We start from the raw sequence: 8,461 nt of genomic DNA, 5'->3' as shown, positions 1-8,461 counted from the left end.
AACCGAAGGGTATGATCTGTTCATCCCTCACTTACTCGTGCCTGGCCGTATATGTGCTGATCATAGATGGTTTGCTTCTATGTTCTGTATGAAGGAAATATGCCCTAGAGGCAATAATAAAGTTATTATTTATTTCCTTATATCATGATAAATGTTTATTATTCATGCTAGAATTGTATTAACCGGAAACATAATACATGTGTGAATACATAGACAAACATAGTGTCACTAGTATGCCTCTACTTGACTAGCTCGTTTATCAAAGATGGTTATGTTTCCTAGCCATGGACAAAAGAGTTGTCATTTGATTAACGGGATCACATCATTGGGAGAATGATGTGATTGACTTGACCCATTCCGTTAGCTTAGCACTTGATCGTTTAGTATGTTGCTATTGCTTTCTTCATGATTTATACATGTTCCTATGACTATGAGATTATGCAACTCCCGTTTACCGGAGGAACACTTTGTGTGCTACCAAACATCACAACATAACTGGGTGATTATAAAGGAGCTCTACAGGTGTCTCCAAAGGTACATGTTGGGTTGGCGTATTTCGAGATTAGGATTTGTCACTTCGATTGTCGGAGAGGTATCTCTGGGCCCTCTCGGTAATGCACATCACTATAAGCCTTGCAAGCAATATGACTAATGAGTTGGTTGCGAGATGATGTATTACGTAACGAGTAAAGAGACTTGCCGGTAACGAGATTGAACTAGGTATTGGATACCGACGATCGAATCTCGGGCAAGTAACATGCCGATGACAAAGGGAACAACATATGTTGTTATGCGGTTTGACCGATAAAGATCTTCGTAGAATATGTGGGAGCCAATATGAGCATCCAGGTTCCGCTATTGGTTATTGACCGAGAATAGTTCCAGGTCATGTCTACATAGTTCTCGAACCCGCAGGGTCCGCACGCTTAAGGTTTCGATGACAGTTTTATTATGAGTTTATGAGTTTTGATGTACTGAAGGAGTTCAGAGTCCTGGATGAGATCGGATACATGACGAGGAGTCTCGAAATGGTCGAGATGTAAAGATCGATATATTGGACGACTATATTCGGACATCGGAAAGGTTCCGAGTGATTTGGGTATTTTTCGGAGTACCAGAGAGTTACGGGAATTCGCCGGGGAGTATATGGGCCTTATTGGGCCATACGGGAATAGAGGAGAGATGCCAAAAGGAAGTAGGTGCGCAGCCCCTCTCTGGTCGGAATTGGACAAGGGGTGCAGCCCCCTTTTCCTTCCTCCTCTCCCCCTCTTTCCTTCTCTCCTACTCCAACAAGAAGGGGGGGGGGGAGTCCTACTCCCGGTGGGAGGAGGACTCCTCCTAGCGCGCCCCTCCTGGCCGGCCGACCCCCTCCCCCTTACTCCTTTATATACGGGGGCAGGGGGGCACCTCTAGGGACAACAACAATTGATCCTTGAGATCTCTTAGCCGTGTGCGGTGCCCCCCTCCACCATAATCCACCTCAATAATATCATAGCGGTGCTTAGGCGAAGCCCTGCGTCGGTAGAACATCAAGATTGTCACCACGCCGTCGTGCTGACGGAACTCTCCTTCGACACTCGGCTGGATCGGAGTTCAAGGGACGTCATCGAGCTGAACGTGTGCTAGAACTTGGAGGTGCCGTAGTTTTGGTGCTTGATCGGTCGGGCCGTGAAGACGTACGACTACATCAACCGCGTTGTCATAACGCTTCCGCTTTCGGTCTACGAGGGTACGTGGACACTCTCCCCTCTCGTTGCTATGCATCACCATGATCTTGCGTGTGCGTAGGAATTTTTCTGAAATTACTACGTTCCCCAATAGTGGCATCCGAGCCAGGTTTTATGCGTTGATGTTATATGCATGAGTAGAACACAAGTGAGTTGTGGGCGATACAAGTCATATTGCTTACCAACATGTCATACTTTGGTTCAGCGGTATTGTTGGATGAAGCGGCTCGGACCGACATTACGCGTACGCTTACGCGAGACTGGTTCTACCGACGTGCTTTGCACACATGTGGCTGGCGGGTGTCTGTTTCTCCAACTTTAGTTGAACCGAGTGTGGCTACGCCCGGTCCTTGCGAAGGTTAAAACAGCACTAACTTGACGAACTATCATTGTGGTTTTGATGCGTAGGTAAGAATGGTTCTTGCTCAGCCCGTAGCAGCCAGGTAAAACTTGCAACAACAAAGTAGAGGACGTCTAACTTGTTTTTGCAGGGCATGTTGTGATGTGATATGGTCAAGACGTGACGAGATATAAGTTGTTGTATGAGATGATCATGTTTTGTTGAAGTTATCGGCAACTGGCAGAAGCCCTACGGTTGTCTCTTTGTTGCATAAGATGCAAGTGCCAAATAATTGCTTTACTTTATCGCTATGCGATAGCAACAGTTACAAGAGCAATAGTTGGCGAGCCGACCATTATAGATCAAGATGATGGAGATCATGGTGTCATGTCGGTGACAATAGAGATCATGACAGTACTTTGGAGATGAAGATCAAAGGCGCAAGATGATCATGGCCATATCATGTCACATATTTTGATTGCATATGATGTTTATCTGTTATGCATCTTATCTTGCTTTGATTGACGGTAGCATTTTAAGATGATCTCTCACTAAAAATTATCAAGAAGTGTTCTCCCTGAGTATGCACCGTTGCGAAAGTTCTTCGTGCTGAGACACCACGTGATGATCGGGTGTGATAGGCTCTACGTTCAAATACAACGGGTACAAAACAGTTGCACACACGGAATACTCAGGTTAAACTTGACGAGCCTAGCATATAACAGATATGGCCTCGGAACACGGAGACCGAAAGGTCGAACGTGAATCATATAGTAGATATGATCAACATAGTGATGTTCACCATTGAAACTACTCCATCTCACATGATGATCAGACATGGTTTAGTTGATTTGGATCACGTGATCACTTAGATGACTAGAGAGATGTCTGTCTAAGTGGGAGTTCTTAAGTAATATGATTAATTGAACTTAAATTTATCATGAACTTAGTCCTGGTAGTATTTTGCAAATTATGTTGTAGATCAATAGCTCGCGTGGTTGCTTTCATATGTTTATTTTGATATGTTCCTAGAGAAAAATTATGTTGAAAAATGTTAGTAGCAATGATGCGGATTGGATCCGTGATCTGAGGTTTATCCTCATTGTTGCACAGAAGAATTATGTCCTTAATGCACCGCTAGGTGACAGACCTATTGCAGGAGCAGATGCAGACGTTATGAACGTTTGGCTAGCTCAATATGATGACTACTTGATAGTTTAGTGCACCATGCTTAACGGCTTAAAATCGGGACTTCAAAGACGTTTTGAACGTCATGGACCATATGAGATGTTCCAGGAATTGAAGTTAATATTTCAAGCAAATACCCGAGTTGAGAGATATGAAGTCTCCAACAAGTTCTATAGCTAAAAGATGGAGGAGAATCGCTCAACTAGTGAGCATGTGCTCAGATTGTCTGGGTACTACAATCGCTTGAATCAAGTGGGAGTTAATCTTCTAGATAAGATAGTGATTGACAGAGTTCTCTAGTCACCATCACCAAGTTAGTAGAACTTTGTGATGAACTATAGTATGCAAGGGATGACGAAAACGATTCACGAGCTCTTCATGATGTTGAAATCGACGAAGGTAGAAATCAAGAAAGAGCATCAAGTGTTGATGGTTGACAAGATCACTAGTTTCAAGTAAAGGGCAAAGGGAAAGAAAGGGAACTTCAACTAGAATGAAAAACAAGTTGTCACTCCCACGAAGAATCCCAAAGCTGAACAAAGCCTGAAACTGAGTGCTTACACTGCAAAGGAAATGGTCACTGGAAACGGAAATACCCTGAATATTTGGTGGATAAGAAGGATGGCAAACTGAACAAGGGTATATTTGATATACAAGTTATTAATGTGTACCTTACTAGTGTTTATAGTAACCCCTGAGTATTTGATACTTGTTCGGTTGCTAAAAATTAGTGACTCGAAACAGGAGTTATAGAATAAACAGAAACTAGTTGAGGGTGAAGTGACAATGTGTGTTGGAAGTGATTCCAAGATTGATATGATCATCATCGCACACTCCCTATACTTTTAGGATTAGTGTTAAACCTAAATAAATGTTATTTGGCATTTGCGTTGAACATGAATATGATTTGATCATGTTTATTGCGATACGGTTATTCATTTGAAGTCAAAGAATAATTGTTGTTCTATTTACATGAATAAAACCTTCGATGGTCATACACCCAATGAAAATAGATTGTTGGATCTCGATCGTAGTGATACACATATTCATAATATTGATGCCAAAAGATGCAAAGTTAATAATGATAGTGCAACTTATTTGTAGCACTGCCGTTTAGGTCATATCGGTGTAAAGCGCATGAAGAAACTCCATAAAGATGGATTTTCGGAATCACTTGGTTATGAATCATTTGATGCTTGCGAACCGTGCCTTTTGGGCAAGATGACTAAAACTCCGTTCTCCGAAACAATGGAACGAGCTACTGACTTATTGGAAATAATACATACCGATGTATGCGATCCGATGAGTGTTAAGGCTCGTGGCAAGTATCGTTATTTTCTAACCTTCACAGATGATTTGAGCAGATATGGGTATATCTACTTAATGAAACATAAGTCTGAAATAGTTGAAAAGTTCAAAGAATTTCAGAGTGAAGTGGGAAAATCATCGTAACAAGAAAAATAAAGTTTCTACGGTCTGATCGTGGAGACAAATATTTGAGTTATGAGTTTGGTCTTCATTTGAAACAATGTGAAATAGTTTCGCAACTCAAGCCATCTGGAACACCACAATGTAATGGTGTGTTCGAACGTCGTAATCGTACTTTACTAGATATGGTGCGATCTATGATGTCTCTTATCGGTTTACCACTATCGTTTTGGGGTTATGCATTAGAGACAACTGCATTCACGTTTAATAGGGCAACATCTAAATCCATTGAGACGACACCGTATGAACTATGGAGCAGTAAAGCTAAGCTGTCGTTTCTTAAAACTTGGAGTTGCGATGCTTATATGAAAAAGGTTTTCAACCTGATAAGCTCGAACCCAAATCAGAGAAGTGCGTCTTCATAGAATACCCAAAGGTAACTATTGGGTACACCTTCTATCACAGATCCGAAGGCAAGTTATTCGTTGCTAAGATGGATCCTTTCTAGAGAAGAAGTTTCTCTCGAAAGAAGTGAGTGGGAGGAAAGTAGAACTTGATGAGGTAATTGTACCTTCTCCCTTATTGGAAAGTAGTTCATCACAAAAATCAGTTCCAGTGATTCCTACACCAATTAGTGAGGAAGTTAATAATGATGATCATGAAACTTCAGATCAAGTTGCTACCAAACCTCGTAGGTCTTCCAGAGTAAGATCCACACCAGAGTGGTACGGTAATCATGTTCTGGAAGTCATGTTACTAGAACATGATGAACCTACGAACTATGAGGAAGCGATGATGAGCCCAGATTCCATGAAATGGCTTGAGGCCATAAAATTTGAGATATGATCCAAAGTATGGACTTTGATTGACTTGCTCGATGATCAGCAAGCCATGTTAGATAAATGGATCTTCAAGAGGAAGACGGACACTGATAGTAGTGTTACTATCTACTAAGCTCGACTTGTTGCGAAAGGTTTTCAACAAGTTCAAGGTATTGAATACGGTGAGTTTTTCTCACTCGTATCGAAGCTTAAGTCTGTCTGAATCATGTTAGCAATTGCCACATTTTATGAAATCTGGCAAATGGATGTCAAAACTGCATTCCTTAATGGATTTATTAAAGAAGAGTTGTATATGATGCAACCAGAAAGTTTTTGTCAATCCTAAAGATGCTAACAAAGTGTGCAAGCTCCAGCAATCCATCAATGAACTGGTGCAAGCATCTCGGAATTGGAATATACGCTTTGATGAGTTGATCAAAGCATATGGTTTTATACGGACTTTTGGAAAGACCTGTATTTACAAGAAAGTGAGTGGAAGCACTACAGCATTTCTGATAAGTATATGTGAATGACATATTATTGGAAATGATGTAGAATTTTCTGGAAAGCATAAAGGAGTGTTTGAAAGAAGTTTTTCAAAGAAAGACCTCGGTGAAGCTGCTTACACATTGAGCATCAAGATCTATATAGATAGATCAAGACGCTTGATAAGTTTTTCAATGAGTACATACTTTGATAATTTTTTTGAAGTAGTTCAAAATGGAACAGTCAAAGAAAGAGTTCTTGCCTGTGTTGCAAGGTGTCCGCACGCTTAGGGTTTTGATGACAGTTTTATTATGAGTTTATGAGTTTTGATGTACCGAAGGAGTTCGGAGTCCTGGATGAGATCAGATACATGACGAGGAGTCTCAAAATGGTCGAGATGTAAAGATCGATATATTGGACGACTATATTCGGACATCGGAAAGGTTCCGAGTGATTCGGGTATTTTTCGGAGTACCGGAGAGTTACGGGAATTCACCGGGGAGTATATGGGCCTTATTGGGCCATACGGGAATAGAGGAGCGAGGCCGAAAGGAAGGAGGTGCGCAGCCCCCCTCTGGTCCAAATTGGACAAGGGGTGCATCCCTCTTTTCCTTCCTCCTCTCCCCCTCTTTCCTTCTCTCCTACTCCAACAAGAAAGGGGGGGGGGGAGTCCTACTCCCGGTGGGAGGAGGACTCCTCCTGACGCGCCCGTCCTGGCCGGCCGACCCCCTCCCCCTTACTCCTTTATATACGGGGGCAGGGGGGCACCTCTAGGCACAACAACAATTGATCCTTGAGATCTCTTAGCCGTGTGCGGTGCCCCCCTCCACCATAATCCACCTCGATAATATCGTAGCGGTGCTTAGGCGAAGCCCTGCATCGGTAGAACATCAAGATTGTCAGCACGCCGTCGTGCTGACGGAACTCTCCTTCGACACTCGGCTGGATCGGAGTTCGAGGGACGTCATCGAGCTGAACGTGTGCTAGAACTCGGAGGTGCCGTAGTTTCGGTGCTTGATCGGTCGGGCCGTGAAGACGTACGACTACATCAACCGCGTTGTCATAACGCTTCCGCTTTCGGTCTACGAGGGTATGTGGACACACTCTCCCCTCTCGTTGCTATGCATCACCATGATCTTGCGTGTGTGTAGGATTTTTTTTGAAATTACTACGTTCCCCAACACTATACGTGCTAGTATACTTAGGAATCGGTATGAGATGCATACCGTATTTGCCATGCTTACTGTTTACTCGTGGATTAGCCTAATCGGAAAAGTGCTAATATTTCTAACAATCCAAAAACGTTATTTTAGGCACTTTTCGATTCAAGGCTTTGCTGCGACACTGAAACCCGAAAAGTTTTCTGGGACTTATTTTATGCATTGGCAGACAAGGACCACCTTGTGGCTCACAGCAATGAACGTGTTGTGGGTTGGTGCTGTGTCTCCCACAGAAACGATTGTGCCTGAACAGGAAAAGGCATTTAGGGAGGCAACCACCATCTTTGTGGGAGCCGTTCTTACTGTGATCGAAGACAAGTTGGTTGACACATATCTCCATATGCGTGTTGCCAAAAACTTGTGGGATGCGCTCGAAGCTAAGTTCGGCGCAACCGATGCTGGGAGGGAACTCTATGCCATGGAGCAGTTCATGATTACAGGATGGTTGATAACCGTTCTGTATTGGACCAGGCTCATGAGATACAGTGCATCGCTAAGGAGCTGGAGCTCCTGAAGTGTGAGTTACCGGACAAATTTGTCGCGGGTTGCATTATTGCAAAACTCCCTCCTGGATGGAGGAACTTTGCTACTTCTCTCAAGCACTTGAGACGTGAATTCTCTGTTAAGGATGTCATCGGTCATTGATGTCTACTACACAACCTTCTTCTTGTAGACGTTGTTGGGCTTGCAAGTGCACAGGTTTGTAGGACAGTAGCAAATTTCCCTCAAGTGGATGACCTAAGGTTTATCAATCCGTGGGAGGCGTAGGAAGAAGATGGTCTCTCTCAAACAACCCTGCAACCAAATAACAAAGAGTCTCTTGTGTCCCCAACACACCCAATACAATGGTAGATTGTATAGGTGCACTAGTTCGGCGAAGAGATGGTGATACAAGTGCAATATGGATGGTAGATAAACGTATTTGTAATCTGAAATTATAAAAACAGCAAGGTAACTAATGATAAAAGTGAGCGTAAACGGTATTGCAATGGTAGGAAACAAGGCATAGGGTTCATATTTTCACTAGTGCAAGTTCTCTCAACAATAATAACATAGATAGATCATATAACAATCCCTCAACATGCAACAAAGAGTCACTCCAAATCCACTAATAGCGGAGAACAAATGAAGAGATTATGGTAGGGTAGGAAACCACCTCAAAGTTATCCATTTTGATCTATCTATTCAAGAGTTCGTAGTAAAATAACATGAAGCTATTCTTTTCGCTCAATCTATCGTAGAGTTCATACT

This window comes from Triticum aestivum, chromosome 7B (assembly GCF_018294505.1).
Source record: "Triticum aestivum cultivar Chinese Spring chromosome 7B, IWGSC CS RefSeq v2.1, whole genome shotgun sequence".
In the NCBI taxonomy this organism is placed as follows: Eukaryota; Viridiplantae; Streptophyta; class Magnoliopsida; order Poales; family Poaceae; genus Triticum; species Triticum aestivum.
This window is presented reverse-complemented; position numbering follows the sequence as displayed.